We start from the raw sequence: 19,313 nt of genomic DNA, 5'->3' as shown, positions 1-19,313 counted from the left end.
TTTAAAGCATATTTATATTACTTTAAACAGTCATGGCTTCATGTAAAGAATCCTGGGAACTTTAATTTGCTAAGGGTGCCAAGAGTTGTCAGGGCACCCCATTCCTGTCACAGAGCTGCAATTCCCAGAGTTCCCTGTGACGAAGGATTGGCTGATAAACCACTCTGAGATTAGCTTTCTGAGGGGAATTAGGGTTTCCTAGTCGTTCTCAGCACCCTTAACAGTTCCTAAGATTCCTTGGATGAAACCATTACTACTTAAAATGGCATGATACTGCTTTAAATGTGTAGTGCAGGTGGGGCCTTAGTTTTAGTTCTCTGGTTGTTAAAGCTGGTATAGAACATATATTTTATGCAACAGATGTTGCTTGTCAGCCCTATGCCTTGTAGTGGATACTCTGTATAACCACAGGATGAAGTTAAACCCACTGATTTGGATGGCTTCAAAGGGGGATTTGATCAATTCATGGAGCTTAAGGCTATCAGTGGTTGCTAGTCATGAAGATTGTATTACCTCTAGTATCAGAGGCAGTGTGGCTTTGGTGGGAAACATGAGTAGGGATAATTCTGTTGCTGCATTCCAGTCCTCCTGGTGGGCTTCTGCCACTCTGTAAACATGCTGCTGGGCCTTGGTCTGATGCAGCAGAACTCTGATTTGTTTGGTTTGTTTTATTTAGTTTATTTATCAAAATGGGTTTCATGCTTGATTGTAGTAAAACTTCTATGTGGTTTATATAGTACAACATTCTTAGCATATGCAGGATAGTATGTGTCTATCTTCTGTTTCCACAGTGTCCTGACATACCTGTGTTTACTGAAAGAGATCTGAAGAACAAGCAGCACACACTCATCTGACCTTAGGAAAACATCAAGCGCCAGCTATTTAAATTAACTGTTTGGAAGGGTTTACACATGTGCCTAATAGCAGTGCTGAACTGTTCATCGGTTTCTGAAATTCTGGTAAAAAAACCCACAACCCATTTCTGAATGTCTCCTGCAGGGTGTGTGTGTGTGTGTGTGTGTGTGTGCACTGTGCAATAGGTTTTTCTTACTTTAGAAAATAACTTTGCAACAGTCCCCAAGGGTGTACAGCAACTGGCATCTAATAAACTCCTTGTAACATTTTCTCTCCGCAAAACGAAATGCTAGGAATAAAAGGTTTTGGAAATCCTTTGGTGCTTATTTTAGTGTCTTTTGCCAGTGTGTGTCAGGATTACAAACAATACAAATAAAATATGCATTTGAGGGGTAGCCAGCATGGTGCCCCCTGAATGTCTTTGGACTGCATCTCCCAACAGGCATAGCAAATGGCCAGGGATGATGAGAGTTGCAGTCCAACAGTATCTGGAGGGCAGCAAGTTGGCTTTCCCTGAATGTAATCAGACTTGAATACATCACTGAAATGGTAAATACTTGCCTGAGAGTAAAGTCTATTGAACTCAGTGGATCTTATTTCTGAATAAGCATGCATGGGATTGCACTATAACAGTAGTAGATTGTGGACTTCGTTTTCCTCTTCCTACCAATAGTACATTGTCATCCCTCAGAACCAGTGAATTGTGCCAGAAAAACTTCTTTCCTGCCCTTTCTGTACAGTTTTTCCCTAGTCCTCACGCTATCCCTTTCCTTTCAACTGTTAGAATATTTGTGAATATTATGAGATCACAATAACTTCCACTAAGCATCTGGATGCTACTCAGTTTTTGTCTGTGATTTCCCAAGAACTAAGATATTGTTGCACTAAACCTTTTCTAAGAGTAGTTTCATAAGGAGCTAAGATGATTATTGTTACAATAATAAAGAAACCTTGCCGTTCTTGGTCAGCATCTGCCCACCGAGGCTCTGGGAAAGTTAGAGTGGGGGAAACTCTCCCACATGACCAACTGACCACTTCATCAGCCTCAGCTGGTCGTGGGGGATGTCAGGATGAGGCAGGAAATTTGAAATTGAATGGGCCAATTGTGGCCAACCTTAAAGGTAAAGGGTGGTGATCAGACCTGGGAACACCTGGCTTCAGTCAGGTCCGCGGTCAATCCATTTAAACCAACTGTGCTTGGAAACAGCAGCTCAGTCAGTCATTGGATGTCCCACCTACCCTTGGCCCTGCCTGAAAGTAAGCAGGCAGTGTATAAGCAAGACCTTGCCATGGAACTAATCTATCACCATACTCAGGGCCAGGGAGGAATTTGCCTGCAGACTAGGGGCGCCTCACCCTTATTGCTGTTCCAGGACAGTCCGCTCTGCTCTATCAATAAATTCATCATCTTGCCCAGTAGCTTGAAGTGTGGCTAGGTGGACCTCCAGTTGCTGTACCTTCTCTTCCAGCAAGCCAACAAACTTGCACTTGCTGTAGTTTTGCACATTTTCAGGCAGGAAGACAAAACATGGTACAGGTGTTGCAGGCCACTGCAGCAGCTCCCTCACCATCTCTTGATCCTATGTACACTGTGAGACAGCACTCTAGACACCCCCCCCAAAAAAAACCCCAACAACACGCCCTTGCAAATGCCCCCGTTTACAGGTCCTGGTCATGAGCTCCCAGAGGTTGTAATCAGTGGAGCACACCTTTACTTCTTTTAGGCTGCCAGAAACCACCAGTTCCTGCAGTGAGACACTTGCCTCTCCCAAGCCCACCTCACCAGTCTCCTCCAGCTAACCATAATAAGCCATGACAGGGAAGGATTGAGAGAGCAACTCATCAGTCAAACTGCTGAGTTACAGAACTTTCCTGAGGTCAAGAAAGCACTTCCACTGTTGGATTCTGGCCAAGGTATAGTAAAACCTTGTTTAACATTGTTTCAATGGTTTCCTTGGAGGTTTACCATTCAAAAGAAAAAAACACGAAAAGACAGGGCAAGAATGTATCTGCTGCACTCTACAAATGTCCCTGAATGGGGGAAACTGTCCACCCCACCCCCTGTTCAAATGTAATAGCCCTACTCTTGACCACTGAAATATTTGGAACTAGTTCCTGCTTTTATGTTTTGATCACCTTTGGTTTCCTGAAGAAATTTAGATAAGATTACTCTGATAGTAAATACTAACTTGACCTTTGTCAATATTTCAAAGGCAGAAGAGGACATTTGAAAAGTCATGTTTGTAGCCCTCTAAGACAGCAGTTCTATGAACACTTATATAACAGAATGTCCCAGTGAAATCAGTGGGGCTTTACCTTTGAGGAAACTTGCGTAGGATCCGGCTGCAAGCAATTTAACAGGAGGGAGGATTATTGTAATGTACCTTTCAAGATTCACCAGCATGCATCTTTCCACACACATTTTCCTTTTGTGTAGTGGTTCTGTTTCCTTCACTAAACTTTAGGCATGGGTTATTTTTAAGTCATACCTAGGAGAAGCCATGGCAACCATGGTCAGAATAACCTGAAGTGCATTTTGATGCCACATGCCAATGCACATGTCTGCCAAGGACACATTTTATTTTGTACATTCTATCTACCTTTTTATTTTTATGCTCATGCTTAATTTGGAAAAATAATATTTTTCTCTCCCTTTTTCTCCACATTCTTTTTCTATTATTTTATTATTATTTTTAATTGGGCTGGATTCAACTATCTGGTACCAGTAGCAGAAGCCTACACAAAAAACTTCTGCTAGCTCAGTGCAGCTCTCCTCATCCTCCTGCAGCCCTCCCCCCCCCCAATTTTTTGGCTGGGGTGTATATCTCGGAAGATCCCCAGAACAGCACACAGGCAAGCAGAAATGCTTGTGCTGTTTTTTAAAAAAATATTTGATGTTTTATTATGTTTATATAAATGCTGTACGCCACCTAAAGTGGCTGGGGAAACTTAGCCAAATGGGTGGGATATAAATAATAAAATTATCAAAATTATTATTATTAGGACTGCTAGGCTGTGGTCCTAGCACAGTTATCTGGGAGTCAGCCCTATTCAATTTATAAGGATTTGCTTCTGAGTAGATTTAGTTGGGATTGCACTGTTACTTATTACTTGAAATGAAAACAGTGATGAAATGAGTTGAGAAATCTGCCTGTGTGAGCAAATTTGCAACATAGAAATGTATTTCAAATGGGTTTTATATGATGGTTTTGAAACTGGGAGCTGACAAACTGGTAAGTTTTTGGATGTATCACCTTTAGTCATAGATTTTAAATGGAGAATTCATTCTCAACACCTTTGTGAGATGTGGGTTGAAAGTGAACTGGAAAACAGTGACTTTCCCAGTGCTACGCTTCAAGTGTGTTGCCTTCAAGCCTAATCTTCTTTCATGTGTGCCATGCTGACACCAGCAAAGTCACCCTTGTTAGCCCATTTCTTATGCCACCATGCAGTCATGTAAAGGAGTTGGGAATATTAAACCAGGGCCACAGCTGAAATTCCCATCATTTCTCTTGGAGTCTAGCAATACTCCAAAGGCCACAGGCTCCCCATCCTCTATCAATGCATGAAGGTGCTGGATGCATCAGAATTGCTGCTTTGCAAAGACAGTGGAACCTCGAGTTGCGGACGTAATCTGTGACGGAGGTACGTCCACAACTTGCAGCATTCGTAACCTGCAGTGCCATGTCTACCCATACTTGTGACTCGATTTGGTGCTTCTGCGCATGCGCGAGCAGCAAAACCTGGAAGTAACCCTTTCCGGTACTTCCGGGTTTCCTGCAGTCTGCAACCTGAAAATACGTAACCCAAAGCTTTTGTAACCTTGAGGTACCACTGTAGCTTGAGCTCCAAAACAACAGGAAACCCACGGCAGATGGTAATCTTACAATCTGCAGTGAAGAACGTAGGCTTTATACAAGGTGACAGGAGCTCAACATTAGCTCCTCAGCAGAACAAGATTCAGCTCCCTCCTAGCTCTCCTCTGGATGATTCCACCATATTGGATTAAACCAACCCATTCATAGGGGTTACATCTATGTACTCAACTGGCCATGCTCTTAACTTAGATTGCAAAGACTGACCTGGGACTGAGGCATATTGAACTCTGTGGAACTTAATTTCTCAGTCAAAACTCATAGGTTTGAATTGTTAGCTATTACTTCTCAGGGCTCCTTTTTGCAGTTATATTTCCACTTTCTTCTTTCCGATCAGCATTTGACAAGTTTTGTGAAATCTGCATCTTTTAAGTCTATTTTCCCCATCTCATTCTTGTTGTGGTTATTGATCTATTCAGTCTTCCTTATCACTCCTTGTGTGTCCTTGGGTTTTGATTCTCTGCTCTTGCTTCTTTCACAGCAGCTCTTTCTTCTCCTCCTTCTGATGATTTTGCCCCTCCTCCACAGCCTGTTCATCCCTCACTTTCCCACCTTCATACTCTCCAACAGTCTATGTTAGAGAAACAGAGCAACCTTCACAAAAAACTTGCTGCCGGCATGACTTTATGCACTGTAAATTCACGCTTGTTTCATTTCTGGGCTCTTTCATATGCAAAACAGGCTTATCTTTCATGGGTTTTTCTTCATCTAATCCTTGGGGTATTTTTTTTTTCTAATTCCCATTCCCCTTTTTTCCAATTTCTGCTTCTCCTTTTCAGTCTTCCTTTCTCCTCATGAATTTGCCTTCTTGGTAAGATAGAATCTATCAGTAATACAATTATGACTCCCTTATCACCTTCTGTTCCTTTATTTTGTCTCTTATGCTCCCTCTGGCTTAATTTTCTTCATTTTACTATGTTATCTTTGGAGATTTAATACCTCCTCCACCATTTAAACCTATTTGCCTTTCCCCCACCCCCTTACCTCCTACCTTTCTTCCTCTTTCTCTGCTCTTTATTTTTTCCTCATTTACTTTATAGTTTCCTTTTTCTTCCAGTCTCTATTCCTCCCATATTTTTTGCAAACATCACGCTACCACCGTTGTTGACCTTGTTGATCAATATGGGTGATATGGGCCTCTGAAGGGTTCGCCAATGCATTCCCTGACAAAGGAACAGCAGGCCTCTAGTTGTCTGGAACGGATACAGCATGGTGCCCCAAGCCCTGTCACTTGTCCAGAAGGTTGGTTAAAGATATCAAAAGCTGCTGACAGGCCCAGGAGAATAAATGGTCCCCCCCCCCCCCGCAGCCAGGATGGATGCAAACAATTTTATCCTCAAGGAACCTAGCAAAAGTATCACAGCAGGCTACGGAGTGAGCAAAACTTATACTCAGCTTAGTACTAGAATGCAACAACAACAACAACAACAACCACCCAGCTGGAAGATGGAGGATGAAAGAGAAATAAACATTTTTAATTTCTTTAACCACCATGCAATAGGTCTTCAAACAGAGTCTAAAGAGTCAGATTTGTCAGATTTCTTGAGAATTCTTCTGCTTGTGCTAAATCGTCATCCATTCAGACTCAGGTCACCACTGAACCATCATGACACCCAAGTGTTAGAAATGTGACATCATCTAGAAGCTATGGTTGTGAGTCGAGGACCCACCACCCTCATAGGATTATAATAAGACACAAAGACACATTATTTTAGGTTAATGGGCAAAATTAGGCCACAACTTTTCTTGGTTACAGCATGTGAGTAGTATTGGCTTAGGCATTGGATGAAACAGCAATACATGACTCCACCCTGCTCAGCAGGGAGTTATATCAGGGTTAGCAGGAACCTGACTGGGAATTGAGTGCTGCTGTGGCTGTTTAAATGCAGCTAGCCCCACCCACCAGCCAGTCCTATTGGTCAGCTGGAATGCATGGCCATGGCAGCAGAGGCAATCAGGAACAGGGAGCTGAATACGCCTTCCTGCTGCTGCGGAAAGCTGCTCCCGCCCACAACCCCTCCCCTCTGGGAGGAGGAGAAGCCCCCCCCAACTCCCTGTTATAGGAATAGCTCAAGTCTTCACTAGGACCAATTTTTTACTTTTTTGTGGCACAATCAATAAATGAATACAATTTGGCAAAAAAAGAAGTTATTTTCATCATTCCTTCTTATTGCTCACAATTGTCAATAACATAGTTGGTGGTGCAATGCTTGCTTACTGGTTCCTCTTGCTGTTGTGGGATTCTTCTTTTGGTTTCTTTAATTTTTCCTCATGTTTCATATTATTAATAACAAGCAAGCAAGCAAACAAACAAACAAACAAACAAAGGTTAAAAAGAGAAAAGGATAGCCAGACTAACTGAATTCATAAACCTATGGGACCCACTGCTTTTGTTGATCAGCAGCAACTCAGTTTCAGGTACCCAAACTATAAATGTGCCTTACTTCAGCTTCCTAGTTTGTTTGGAAACTTGTTACAATTTGCTTAGACCATTATATACTGTTAAAGGGGAGTAGCTATAATGCACAGTAGCTCTTGCGTGTATACAAAGTTAAAATTGTCTGTAGCTGTTTTTAAGAAGGAAGAAACCTTTTGGCAAGAGCAGTTACTTTGAATACTGTTAAACAGTACCGCCAACCCAGTTCAACCAGAAGTAAATCTCACTATGCTCAATAGGACTTAATCCCAAGTAATTGTGCAAAGGGTTGCAGCCTTAGGGTTTGTTTTTAAATGATTTTTTTTTTTAGTTCAATGGAGTTGCTTTTTCAGGAGTATGGTGAAATCTTTAAAACACACAGACCATTATTTAGAAAGATAGAGAGACCTTTGCCATCATCTGAAACCAAATATTTGTGGACTTGTAATGAAAATAATGAAATATGATATTTAAAAACTGTTTATTTGAAAACTGAAACATAGCCTTATATATTATTCATTTTACAAAACTCTCTTCCAGCAGTCAAGCGGCTTAGCATTATATAGATTGCTTGAGCTTGACTTTTACAATAACCTAGAGGTGAGGATGGAGGAAAAACCTGACTGAGTTCTCATTTGAAGGAGAACCTACTTAATCCACACTTTGCATTATGCAAATCAAAACACAAACACCCCTTCAAAATTTGCATTTCTCTGAATTTTGCAGTGCAATTCTCCAATCAAGTATTGTGTACAAAAGTGCATATACTAGAGTGATGTCAACATTATGAATATATTAGTGAAAAGGACAAAAAAATGTATTATATTAGGAGAAACTGCTTTGCAAAAATGTGTGTATAAGAGTCCTGTATTTCTGCAGGGTGGAAATATTGTGAAACTCACAGTTGCCAAGGTAATAAGGGAGGAGAGAAATTTGTAGCAGAGGCTCGGTAGTTCAGTTCCTGCAACCACTGGTTCTCCTGTGTGTATGGGTTAAGAATGCCCAAGGTTTGCAAGAAATATTTGCAAGAAACAATACAGTTCCATTGTTAGTTGTAACGCATAGTTCTATTCTTAGCGGTGTTTTGGGAGACTTACATGCCTTGGTATTAGGCTCCCTGTGGAATTTTGACATAATAGGAGAATGTTTTGAGTGTTGTTGTTTAGTCGTTTAGTCGTGTCCGACTCTTTGTGACCCCATGGACCAGAGCACGCCAGGCACTTCTGTCTTCCACTGCCTCCCGCAGTTTGGTCAGACTCATGTTTGTAGCTTCGAGAACACTGTCCAACCATCTCGTCCTCTGTCGTCCCCTTCTTTTTGTGCCCTCAATCTTTCCCAACATGAGGGTCTTTTCCAGGGAGTCTTCTCTTCTCATGAGTGTATAAACTAATTAATCTAGCACATTTTTCCTGCTATTAATATTATAGCAGATCTGGTTGATGGTCTTTTAAAATGTTGAATAATTTTAAATCGGCATTACTCCAGCCTTACACTCAGCATTCATCCTGCCTGACTGGCCCTTGATTATCTCCAGTGCAATGAGGTTTGCAAAACCTTCTTAGCTAATTCCTACATCGATTTTAAAAACCAATGTCAAATTGTATTATAATGCTTCTGCTCACTCATTTAGTCACCAGGTTCCACTATTGTTCCTACTACTGAGATAGATCACTTGTTGTCATCTAGTCCTTTGTATGCTTTACACCCCAAACATTCATTACCTCATATATGGATTTTTACTCCCCCCTTGGGGATGGTCATGGCAGTGATTGCTTGGACTAGTAAAGATTGAAGATGGATTTGTTATTAAACCAAACTTGAAGTGCCACAAGACCCAGTGAAGAGGAATGGTATTCTGGACTTTTCTAGGTTCTTTAAAGAATCTGGGTAAGCCTACTCCCCCTCCAACAATTTCCCCAAGCCACTTCCTTTTCTAGAATCTGCTGTCAAAATCTGCCCCCCCAATTGGATTCACCTCAACATACAGTGCTAACTCGGGTTACAGACGCTTCAGGTTACAGACTCCGCTTACCCAGAAATAGTATCTCGGGTTAAGAACTTTGCTTCAGGATGAGAACAGATATTGCACGCTGGCGGCACGCCAGCAGTGGGAGGCCCTATTAGCTAAAGTGGTATCTCAGTTTAAGAACAGTTTCAGGTTAAGAACGGACCTCCAGAATGAATTAAGTTCTTAATCTGAGGTACCACTGTACTAGGGACACGGGTGGTGCTGTGGGTTAAACCACAGAGCCTAGGACTTGCTGATCAGATGTTTGGTGGTTCGAATTCCTGTGATGGGGTGAGCTCCCGTTTCACAAAGTGATTGTGTCCTTGAATGCCATGATTTTATTTTAATCATGTCTGAACTTGGAACGTGGATTAAATAATGAGATTGGGTTTAGAGATCTGTGAACCTTTTTGCTAGACTTGTCATCTTTTTTTTTTTTAACTTGATCATACTGTAGTACACATTGGCAAGGTTTCTGAGTTTTGCATTTTTATTTTTGGTTTCCTGTTAATTCTGTGTTTGGCAGATTGTTTTGCCACTAAAATAGTTTCTAAAGGCAAAAATCACACTGGATTTAATTGTGATTGTCTACATAAAAAATGCAATGAAACAGTATACCCATTTTAACATTAGGTAGTCAATCTGGGTTTCTGCTGCAGAAAATGACAAGTCTCTGCCTGAAGGCTTGCAGTTTTTAATAGATAATATATATGAAGGAATGATGGAAAGACTATGCAGTTTCATAAGAATGGACTCTCAAAATAACAAATAAATGGAAATGCTTATTGGCATTTTAAAAATAAATCAGATAAATACTTGTTGAGTAGAAAAGGAAGCAAATAAAAGTCTTAAGGGAAGGAACAGAAGTGTGATGGATAGCAGGGAATAGATAATTCAAGGCATGAGGAGAAGCAAGTGAAGATGGACAAAAAATAAGTAGTGGGAAGGGAAATTCAGCCGTCTGTACATGCCTGCTTGTGTAAGTCCCACTGAACTCAGTGGGGCTTTCTTTTGAGTAGAAATGCATAGGATTGTGCTGTGAATTTGTGATTTGATTTAGAACATCCATTGGGGCTAGGGATACTACCTTTGGCCAGGCCACTCCATATTTGCATCACCTATACAATCCCCACCAATGTAGCGCTTTATCCCTTGCAAGATTTAACGTAATGCCATCCGCGATCCTGCAAAGGTATTGTCCTTGTGGTATAAAACAGGTCGAAATCATTGTACATGTTTTATTCTACTGCCCCTTTTATGCAAAAATCCGTGATGAATATTTGAACACCATGCTGAAAGAAAGCTTAAGTTGCTCAGACTTCTCTAGGGTTTCCTCTCTACTGCAGGCATGACATCACAGAGAATGTAGCAAATTTCTGAGAGATGCAATGAAACTATGTCGCTAGAAGTTGCTGACATTGTAGATTTGCCTTGTTCTGGTGTATGCAATGTTTTTCCTCTGTTTTTCAGCTGTGTGGTTTGTGTTCATATTATACAGTGGTACTTGGTTCTCTAATGGTTTGGCTCCCAAACAAATCAGCTCCCGAATGCTACATACCCAGAAATAAGTGTCCCAGATTGTGAACATTTTTTGGAAGCCCAATGTCTGACCCAGCTTCTGTGGCTTCCGATTGAGTACAGGAAGCTCCTGCAGCCAATCAGAAGCCACGCCTTGGTTTTCGAACGGTTTTGAGAGTCAAACGGACACTCAGAATGGATTGTTTGAGAACCAAGGTAAGACTGTAATGTCTACAAACAATAAAATTGATTGATTGATTGATTGATTGATGTTGCTACAAGACTCAAGAGGCACTTTTTAACATTATACCTTTATTAGTTTTATCTTAAAGGTTCTTCTTTTATGAACAGACTCTAGTTTTACGCTTTAACTTATATACTCTTTTATTCTCTGTATGCCAATAAAGAAGACTGATGGATTATACTTGTAGTAAATAGTAAAGCACTTCATCTGGGTGTATTGTTGCAGTCTCAAATCTGCCCATGACCTTTGACAGTTACAACTGACCAGGACTCCAATGGGAATGCAATGATTTGTGCACACTGCGACCTCATATGCCCTGCTTCCACATGCAGCCTGAACAATGTGATAATGTAATCTCTTCTGATGATTGACACAGAGTATTGAAATAAATGGTCTAATAATTGCACTGGAAGCAGACAGGAGACCCAGCCCTGATTGGTTTCTTATATCTACAATTTCTCTTCTGGACTGCAGTACTTCCTGTTGTCATGTCTCCCTGTCATAGGATTACGACCTGGCACATTGCTTGATCATGTCCTCATCCTTTATCACAGCATTTCCCAACCTTGGGCCTCCAGCTGTTTTTGGACTGACTACAACTCCCATAATCCTCAGCTAGCAAGACCAGTGGTCAGGGATGATGGGAATTGTAGTTCGAAAACAGCTGGAGGCCCAAGGTTGGGAAACACTTCTTTATCACTATGTCAAAGCTGCATTTTGAATGAGTTGATTTCTACATGGTTGAGGTAAAAAATTTTTATCCAGTCACATGGCTGGGAATGATTAAATGGGACCCAACTGTGGAACTGGTCCCTGCTAGGATGGGAAATTCCCATTCAGTGGGAAAGACCCACACAATTGAGTCACTTAAGTGTTATCTCCCATTAGTGCTGGAGATGTGTATTGGAAAGGAGTTCTCCTATGGTTAAGCTAACATTTAAGAAGCCTCTAAATGAAGAGTACTTAGATTCTTGTATTCAATAATAAGAATGAATGTATACGGAAGAAAAAAGGTTGATCTGAATTTTCAGGGTTTTTTAATTTTAAACAACCTCTTTTAACTGGTACAGGGAGAGGAGCAAAAGGGATTTCAATAAGTGATGTAAAGGAGGGGAGAGGAAGGAAGGTTTCCTCTTGCCATGAAAAAGGGAAAGCAGAAACTAAAAGCAACAAAGAACAATATCTGGGTGAAAGTCAAAGCATAAAAACTACAAAGCATACAGCAAATGAGAGGATTGATGGGATTATTGAAAGAAGCTCAAGGCACTCCAGAAATGTGGTGTAAATGGAGCAAAAGGAGATAATGAACATCAAATAGCTAAGCACAGAACATCTTTCTTAAAGGCTTTTGGGGGCCAGTTGGTGTTAGAGGAATGATAGGGCCTTTTGGAGCTACATGTGGGAAATCGCCAAGGATTGAAGCTGCTATATTATACTATAAAGTAGGGAATGCAAGTTCTTCTTCTTCTTTTGGCGTGGGAAAGTAAATAAAGGCTGGATTTTAATAAAATATTATTTTAACTTTTTGGATTGGTTTTGTTCATTTGCAAATTTCCTCAGGCCAAGCAACAAAATATGGATAATATATTGGCATGTGTACAAAGGAGACACAGGATTGCTGGAAAACACTACAAAGCAGTGCAGAAATAATAAAATTGTGCTTATCTAAACCAGTGCATAAATGATACATGAAGCCATGATGCACAATATAGACAGATTGCAATATGTGGTCCGTCTTTAAATTTTCCAGCATTGTGTTACACAAGCAAAAATAAGTACTGAATAAACCACGCTGGCATTTCTTTATTTATCCCTAACATTCCAAAAACATCCCAGTTGTTCTTAAATAAATAACTAGAACTTCACACCAAATTTTCTAATAAGAATTTTAGTTACTGCAAAGTTGTCCTACTACAGATGATGCTAGAATGAAGGATAGCTGGAGATGGTACAAGGCCAAAGTCAAAACAAGTCATGTTTGCCTGTCATTATGAGAGGCTTTATTTTGCTACCCTTAGGGCCAATTCACACATGGATATGCTTCCCTTTATTACACAGGGTTGCAATTCAGAGACTCCACTGTGCTCTTTACTAGGAAGCATTCTAGCTTCCCCCTTCAAGAGGTAGGCTTCACACTCTCCAAAATTACCCCTGGAGGCAAGCCTGAAGGTGCAAATGGCTGTTGTCTTAAGGAATTGCTGCCCATTTCTTGATGCATACGTGGAGTCGGTTTCTATTACCACACAGCAGTGTGGTTAGATCTCACCCACAGTACACAGTGGCATGCTGTTGAAAACATAACTTTTCACCATTGAAAAGTGTTGAGGTGATTCCTAGTGATAATGAAATCTCAGTTTGTAGCTTCAAGGAGGTTTCCTCTTCCATATTTTAATTATGAAACGTATCAAGAATTCCTTAATGTCTGCTGAAGTCTAGGCGGCGATGTTAAGTGTTCATACAAAGGCAAACGAATGCAGTAAAATCAGTGCAGTAGAAACTGAATTCTAAAAGAACTATTTAAAACCAGAGAAATGAACTTCATGTGCTAATAGCTGTCTTGGCCTTCAGTGCCAGATGATGAACTTCAACTCCCAGCTCTGTTTTTGCCAAAGCCTTTAATGTGTAAATCAGATCAGTACATAGGGAAGGCACAGGTGAAAAGGTGCAGGAGGTCCAGAGGTATAATAGACCCCTGACTAAGCACAAGCTAAGACATTGATCCAACAATCAATGCACTCCCTGCACATTTTCTTTTTGAAGAGTGGAGCGGTCATAGCACCTCTCATTCCTCCTCAGGCTCTCACCATCCTCTCCATGGCATCTCCACGGGACTCGTGACACTAGCAGTTTTATGATTATTTTCAAGGCACTTCCATTTCTTGGAAGAATTTTTTAAGAGCTCCTTTTTGCTTGTTGATGCATGCTTCTTGTAATGGCAATTCAGATCCACTGGAAAATTTCTAGTATTGAAAGAGAATATGTGATGGAAAAAATACATGTAGCTATTATTTAGTTGCAAAGCAGAATACTATATATGTCCCATATACTGTCTGCCAATTCCCCTGGTTTTCCTGCAGCCTTTGTTCTAGGATGCATGCCTCTGATTAAGCACACTAGAACTCTTTCAGGCTCTGACTTTACTGTCTTCCTTCTGTTCACAGTGGCAATTAAAGTCGGTCGTGACATTTTGGGTATCGGCAAGGGGAGCCTTAGTTTCCGGGACTGGAAGTAGAGTCTTGTCAATGTCACTATTCGCCCTTGGAACTCTCTTCTCTTCGTCCAAGGAAGTATTTAGTGAGTTATATTGATTTTTCTCCTAATGTCTACTGATCTAATTGATGTTTATCCTGCCTCATTTTCATGTTGTTGTTATTTTTTAAAAAATGCATCTTATTGCTGTTTTATTGTTTTATAGTTTTTTTTTACTTGTGCATTGAGCATTATTTAGTCAAAAGACAAGGTTGATATTCAATCAATAAATTATAACAAAATGCTCAGTCACAATTTGGAATAGGCATTCATTTGTCACTAGAGATGTGAAAGAAGCAGTGTTGGGGTTTTAATGAACTTGTACAGATTCAGAGGGAGATCAACCCCTTGTGGATTTTTAGCTGGCATATTTTGGGGATTTGCCTGGTATCTTCCATCACCATGTTGCTCTTTAGGCCAAACTGTAACTACAACAATTTTTTAAAAAAGAAAATCAACACTTACTTGCTTGAATTCTTCTTTGCTGTATTTATGCCTTTTCTTTTATGGATGCCAGTTGGATTCTTGGAAATATCACTGGCCTCAAGCTGTTTCAGTCTTGAGTCATCGATAGAACTGTGGAGAGTCTTGGGAGAATGTGTATATGTGTGTGGCTCTGTGTGCATGAGCACTGCAACAACAATGCGAAGCTTATGGTGTGGCCTTTGGAATTCATTTAATTTTAAGAAGCCTTAGGGAGATAACTGCTTCCTGAATAAGCTCCAGCAGGTACCATTAAGTTCTGAGCAATTGTGCTAACCAGCCAGTCAAGATTCACAGTTTATTCCCACTCCCACACAATTAATCCTGAAATAAAGACTTGCACTGAAAGAAAGAGCAGGAAATCTGAAATAAAATCTAAATTAAACACTGATAAAGATGAATGAGTGGTATGTGTAATCCCTAGTTGATAACAACCCAGAAGCAGTATTCCATGGAAATTGACCAAGGGATACAATGCTGTACAGAAATAAAATAAAGAATAGGAATAATTATTCTACTCCTTCTCCCTTCACAATTTTTTTTACACAAATAACAGGATCACAGAATTTTTGAATTACAAGGGATCCCAAAGGTAATCTAGTCCAACCCCTGCAATGCAGGAATCTCAGCTAAAGTATCCATGACAGATGGTCATCCAACCTCTGCTTGAAAACCTCTAATGAAAGAAGGTCCACCACCTTCTGAAGTAGTCCATTCTATAATCAAACAGCTCTTGCCACCATAAAGTTCTTCCTAATGTTTAGTTGGAATCGCCTTTCTTGTAATGTTGGTTCAGGTCTTACCCTGTAGAGCAGCAAAAAGCAAGCTTGTTCCATCTTCCATGTGACAACCCTTCAGATATTTGAAAACGGCACACTAATTTCCAGTTATTAGCGTGTAGTAGTTACTTAATAAACTATGATAATTGTACTTGGTGCAAATGAAATGCACAAATACAACACATTTACTTAAATAAGGTGTGCTTATTTAAGTAAATGCTTTCATTTGCTCATACCTAATCTCCTGAGTACCAAATGCCAGTAGATAACAGCATGCTGATTAAACACAAAAGGTCTGATTTAGTGGCAAATTTGTATAATAGACCTGAGATGTGTTAGAGATTATTATTTTATCAGCAACTTCCCCCAGCACATTCTCCAACTGCTGCTAAGCAAACTTGCATACCTAGGCAGTTCTCTTGCATAAATGATGCTATAGTTTTATATAAATCCCATAGATTTATGACTAATGTTTCAAACAAAACATACAGATTTCCAACGTTCAGAGATCAGATTTTTTCTTAAAAACGAACAAACATATGGCTTATTAAATTAATCTCCCCCAAGTTTTTAAATAAAAGCAGTGGTTGAAAACACATCTGTTGGTAGCTAACTATAGCCACATCTTTTCACAGTACACATGCAAAGAAAAATGGAAGCTTTCAAACAAATATTATTGTTTCTCTGGAGAGGTTAGAGAGGCTTCAAGGAGGGCTAATCAAGGCACAACCCCCTCCTCCCCAAAAAAGTTGCTTTCATATTTCTAGTGGAGAACCAGTATGAATTCATAGAGAGGGTGTTAACTCTCACCTGATGCTTAACTGACATTTTAACATAGCACATAAACCCTTCAAAGAAATAAAAATATCTTACATACTTTTAATAGCTTTGTAAACTTCAGAGTCTCAAAAGGCAGTGGCAGAGGAAGGTGGGTGTGGTCCGCCCCGTGTGCCATCCCCGGGGTGGGGGGTGACATTGCTGTGCTGCTGCCCCCATGCCTCTGCTTGCCATTTGTGGCACCCCCCTGGGATGCCGCTCGTGGTACCCCCTTGGGGGGCGCTTGCCCCACCCATGTGAGCTGCTCGCCCGGCTGCCGGAGCACCTAGCTCTGCCTCTGTCGGAAGGAAGGGAATGCCACAGACTCCTGTATTTATCCAATTTACACTCTGATCTTTTGCTGACTTTGAAATGTATTAGGTAAATATATGCTGTTGGCATCCATTTGTCTTATGCACCTTTGGGGGGTAAAGTCAAACCATTGGAGAGTTACAGCACCAGCTGTGGCTGTAGAGACCAATATGGGGGAGACATGCTTTATTGAAGGTGGGGCAGATGAAGGTTTTGCTGCTAAAGGTGCACCATGGCATTCCTTTTCTCTGCACGTCTCCCAGCAGTCCTTCTTCCTCTGGTCACTGCTATGGAACCATGACCTACCTGTCTCTCTGTCACTAGACACTGATAATCTGCAAGGGATTTCTATGCAATGAGGTTAATGTTGCCAGCCTTCATGTCATGTTTGCTGACATCTTTGTAACACAGAGGTGGTCTTCTCAACAGGCCTAGTGCCTGAAGCCAGCGTAGAACACATCCTTGAGGTTCCTGCCATCTTGCATTCTATGTACAGACCAAAACAGTGTAGATGATACTGAGACAGAAGTGTGAACATGCTGGGGATGTGCGCTTGGGGAGAGCACATATTTGTTCGGTCAAATCTCTGTCCTGCCATCTGATGCCCAAAATCTTCCTGACACAGCACATATGTAAAGCATTTAGGCATTGCTCCTGGCAGATGTAAGTTGTCCATGTGGCATTTGCCCTCCTAGGTGTGTGACATCATACTGGGTCATAAGGAAAGGGCTAACTAAGTGTAAAATGATTAACCAACAGGAACCCAAGGGGAGGAGTTAGAGTTGTTAAGAAGTCAGTCTGGAGTTAGAGAAGGGAGAGGGAGGATAAGTTGGTGGGTTGGGCAAGTTTGATGTGAGATACTGAGAGAATCTGTTAAGAGGAGTCAGTTAAACAGTTGGGATAATCAGTCAGAAGGCATTAGGAAGGTATAGGCCGGTAAAGAAACTAAGGTTAAGAAACTGGCAAGAAAATTATCTGAAACCATAAACTTGTTAATGCCTATAAAAGAAACTTGTTTATTTGGTTTAATGTTAACAACTGTCTGGACTCAGTGTGTACCCGAGAGTAACGGGTTGGTGGCAGCGGGAAAGCGGGCACAGTGGTGGCACAGGGATCAACAGACCGTCAAACGTCCGGCGACCCTGTGTGATTGCCACAGTCCATGACTCATTTCCATAAAACAGTGTGCTCAACGTGCAGACCTTCATCTTGGTATTGGTCATTTGCATCACATTCTGCCATACTCTTTTGGAGAGGCAAGCCATTGCCATAGTTGCCTTGCTAATATGCTTGTCCAGCTCAGCATCAATGGAAAGTTTACTGGTTATTGTGTGACCGCAGCTGCATGCTGACAGCTTCTAGGGGCCACAGGTGAGAGTGTAGGGTGGGGACCAAAGGTGGATGAACTACTTCCAAGGGATTATGACATATCCCCATCAGATGTACTGCTCCTCTCCAAACACACCATACTTGTATAACATAGGAAAAAGACTGCCTTTGTGAAACCCTGGAAAGCTGCCTTCAGTCAGTCAGCAGAGTGTTGGCACTTACCTGACCTCCCATCATAGGCAATGCTGTGACTTCCCAGGAAGGAGAGAGGTAGCAGCAAGGTCAGCAGGGCACAAATCCACCGGCAGAGCCAAACTGGTGTTCTCACACCAGCACACTGACCTTTCTACTGCCTCCCTCTCTCCCTCCCAGTAATCCACAGTGATGGGGATGGGAAGCCAGGTAAGTGCTGATGCCTCACAGATCACTATTGCAGTCTGTGAAGAAAGTACAGAGGTACCTTGGGTTACAGACGCTTCAGGTTACAGACTCCGCTAACCCAGAAATAGTACCTTGGGTTAAAAACTTTGCTTCAGCATGAGAACAGAAATCATGTGGCGGCAGCGCAGCGGCAGCGGGAGGCCCCATTAGGTAAAGTGGTACCTCAGGTTAAGAACTGTTTCAGGTTAAGAACGGACCTCCAGAATGAATTAAGTTCTTGAACCCGAGGTACCACTGTACTGAGGTAGATTGACCAATGTTCTGACTCAGTATAAGGCAGGTTCCTTGTGTTCCCCAAACCCACCTGTGTGAAGTGCTTGTTGTCACAACAGCCAGCCAGTCGTGAAGCCAAAGCTGCATTCCATCCAAACCAATGTCTTGTCTGTGCAGAGTGCTGATTGGCTGGCCTTCATGGTGGTCACAAAGCTACTACTTTACTTGCTCAGGCTTCATGCAGGCATAGTTTCTGATTGCTTGTGGAAAGCCCTTGGGAGAAGGTGACTTAAACAGCTGTAAGGAGGTGGGGACTTTCAGTCTCGCAACTGATCCATGGGGCAAGACCAACTGGGGTTACGCTGCTGTGCTCCTTAGGGCTTGCACTCATACAGATCTGTGAAGATTGTGTTTTTGCTAATTCTGAACAGTGTGATTTACAGCCGGCTCACTCGCTGACACCTGTTACTGCTCTTTGAAGGCTATATTTTGTCTCAACTCTTTGCCTCTGCTAGCTTTTCTCCTTTCTTCATAGAACCTTTCCACTTTTTAAATTCATTTTTTATATTTATTCACTTTATAAGTTTCCCTTCCTCCCAGTGAAGCCCAGGGTGGCATGAAGGTTCAGCTTCCAGTGTAATCCATTCTCAAACCACCCACCCCTCTTGCCTTTCTGCATTGTCAGTGCATGAGAAAGTTTTGTTTTCTGTGTCATCCCTGGAGGATTCCCATGGCTTTACAAGATGCTCACAAAGGAGAGAAATATGCTGAGCAA

The 19,313-nt window shown here is 41.4% G+C and overlaps 1 protein-coding gene across 4 annotated transcripts in view; it reads left to right on the top strand.

Annotated features, from left to right (window-relative positions):
• SNTG1 (syntrophin gamma 1) overlaps positions 1-19,313 on the top strand; it is a 208,540-nt gene that overhangs the window by 59,524 nt on the left and 129,703 nt on the right. For 3 of the 4 annotated variants that reach the window (XM_083451163.1, XM_083451162.1, XM_083451161.1), the window contains one exon: positions 14,078-14,210. The exons of the other annotated variant lie outside the window; for it this stretch is intronic. The gene's annotated coding sequence lies outside the window, so the exon portion shown is untranslated. The remainder of the gene's footprint in view (positions 1-14,077; positions 14,211-19,313) is intronic. 4 annotated transcript variants of the gene reach the window in all.

This window comes from Podarcis tiliguerta, assembly GCF_965153285.1.
Source record: "Podarcis tiliguerta genome assembly, chromosome: 7".
Taxonomy (NCBI): Eukaryota; Metazoa; Chordata; class Lepidosauria; order Squamata; family Lacertidae; genus Podarcis; species Podarcis tiliguerta.
This window is presented reverse-complemented; position numbering and strand designations above follow the sequence as displayed.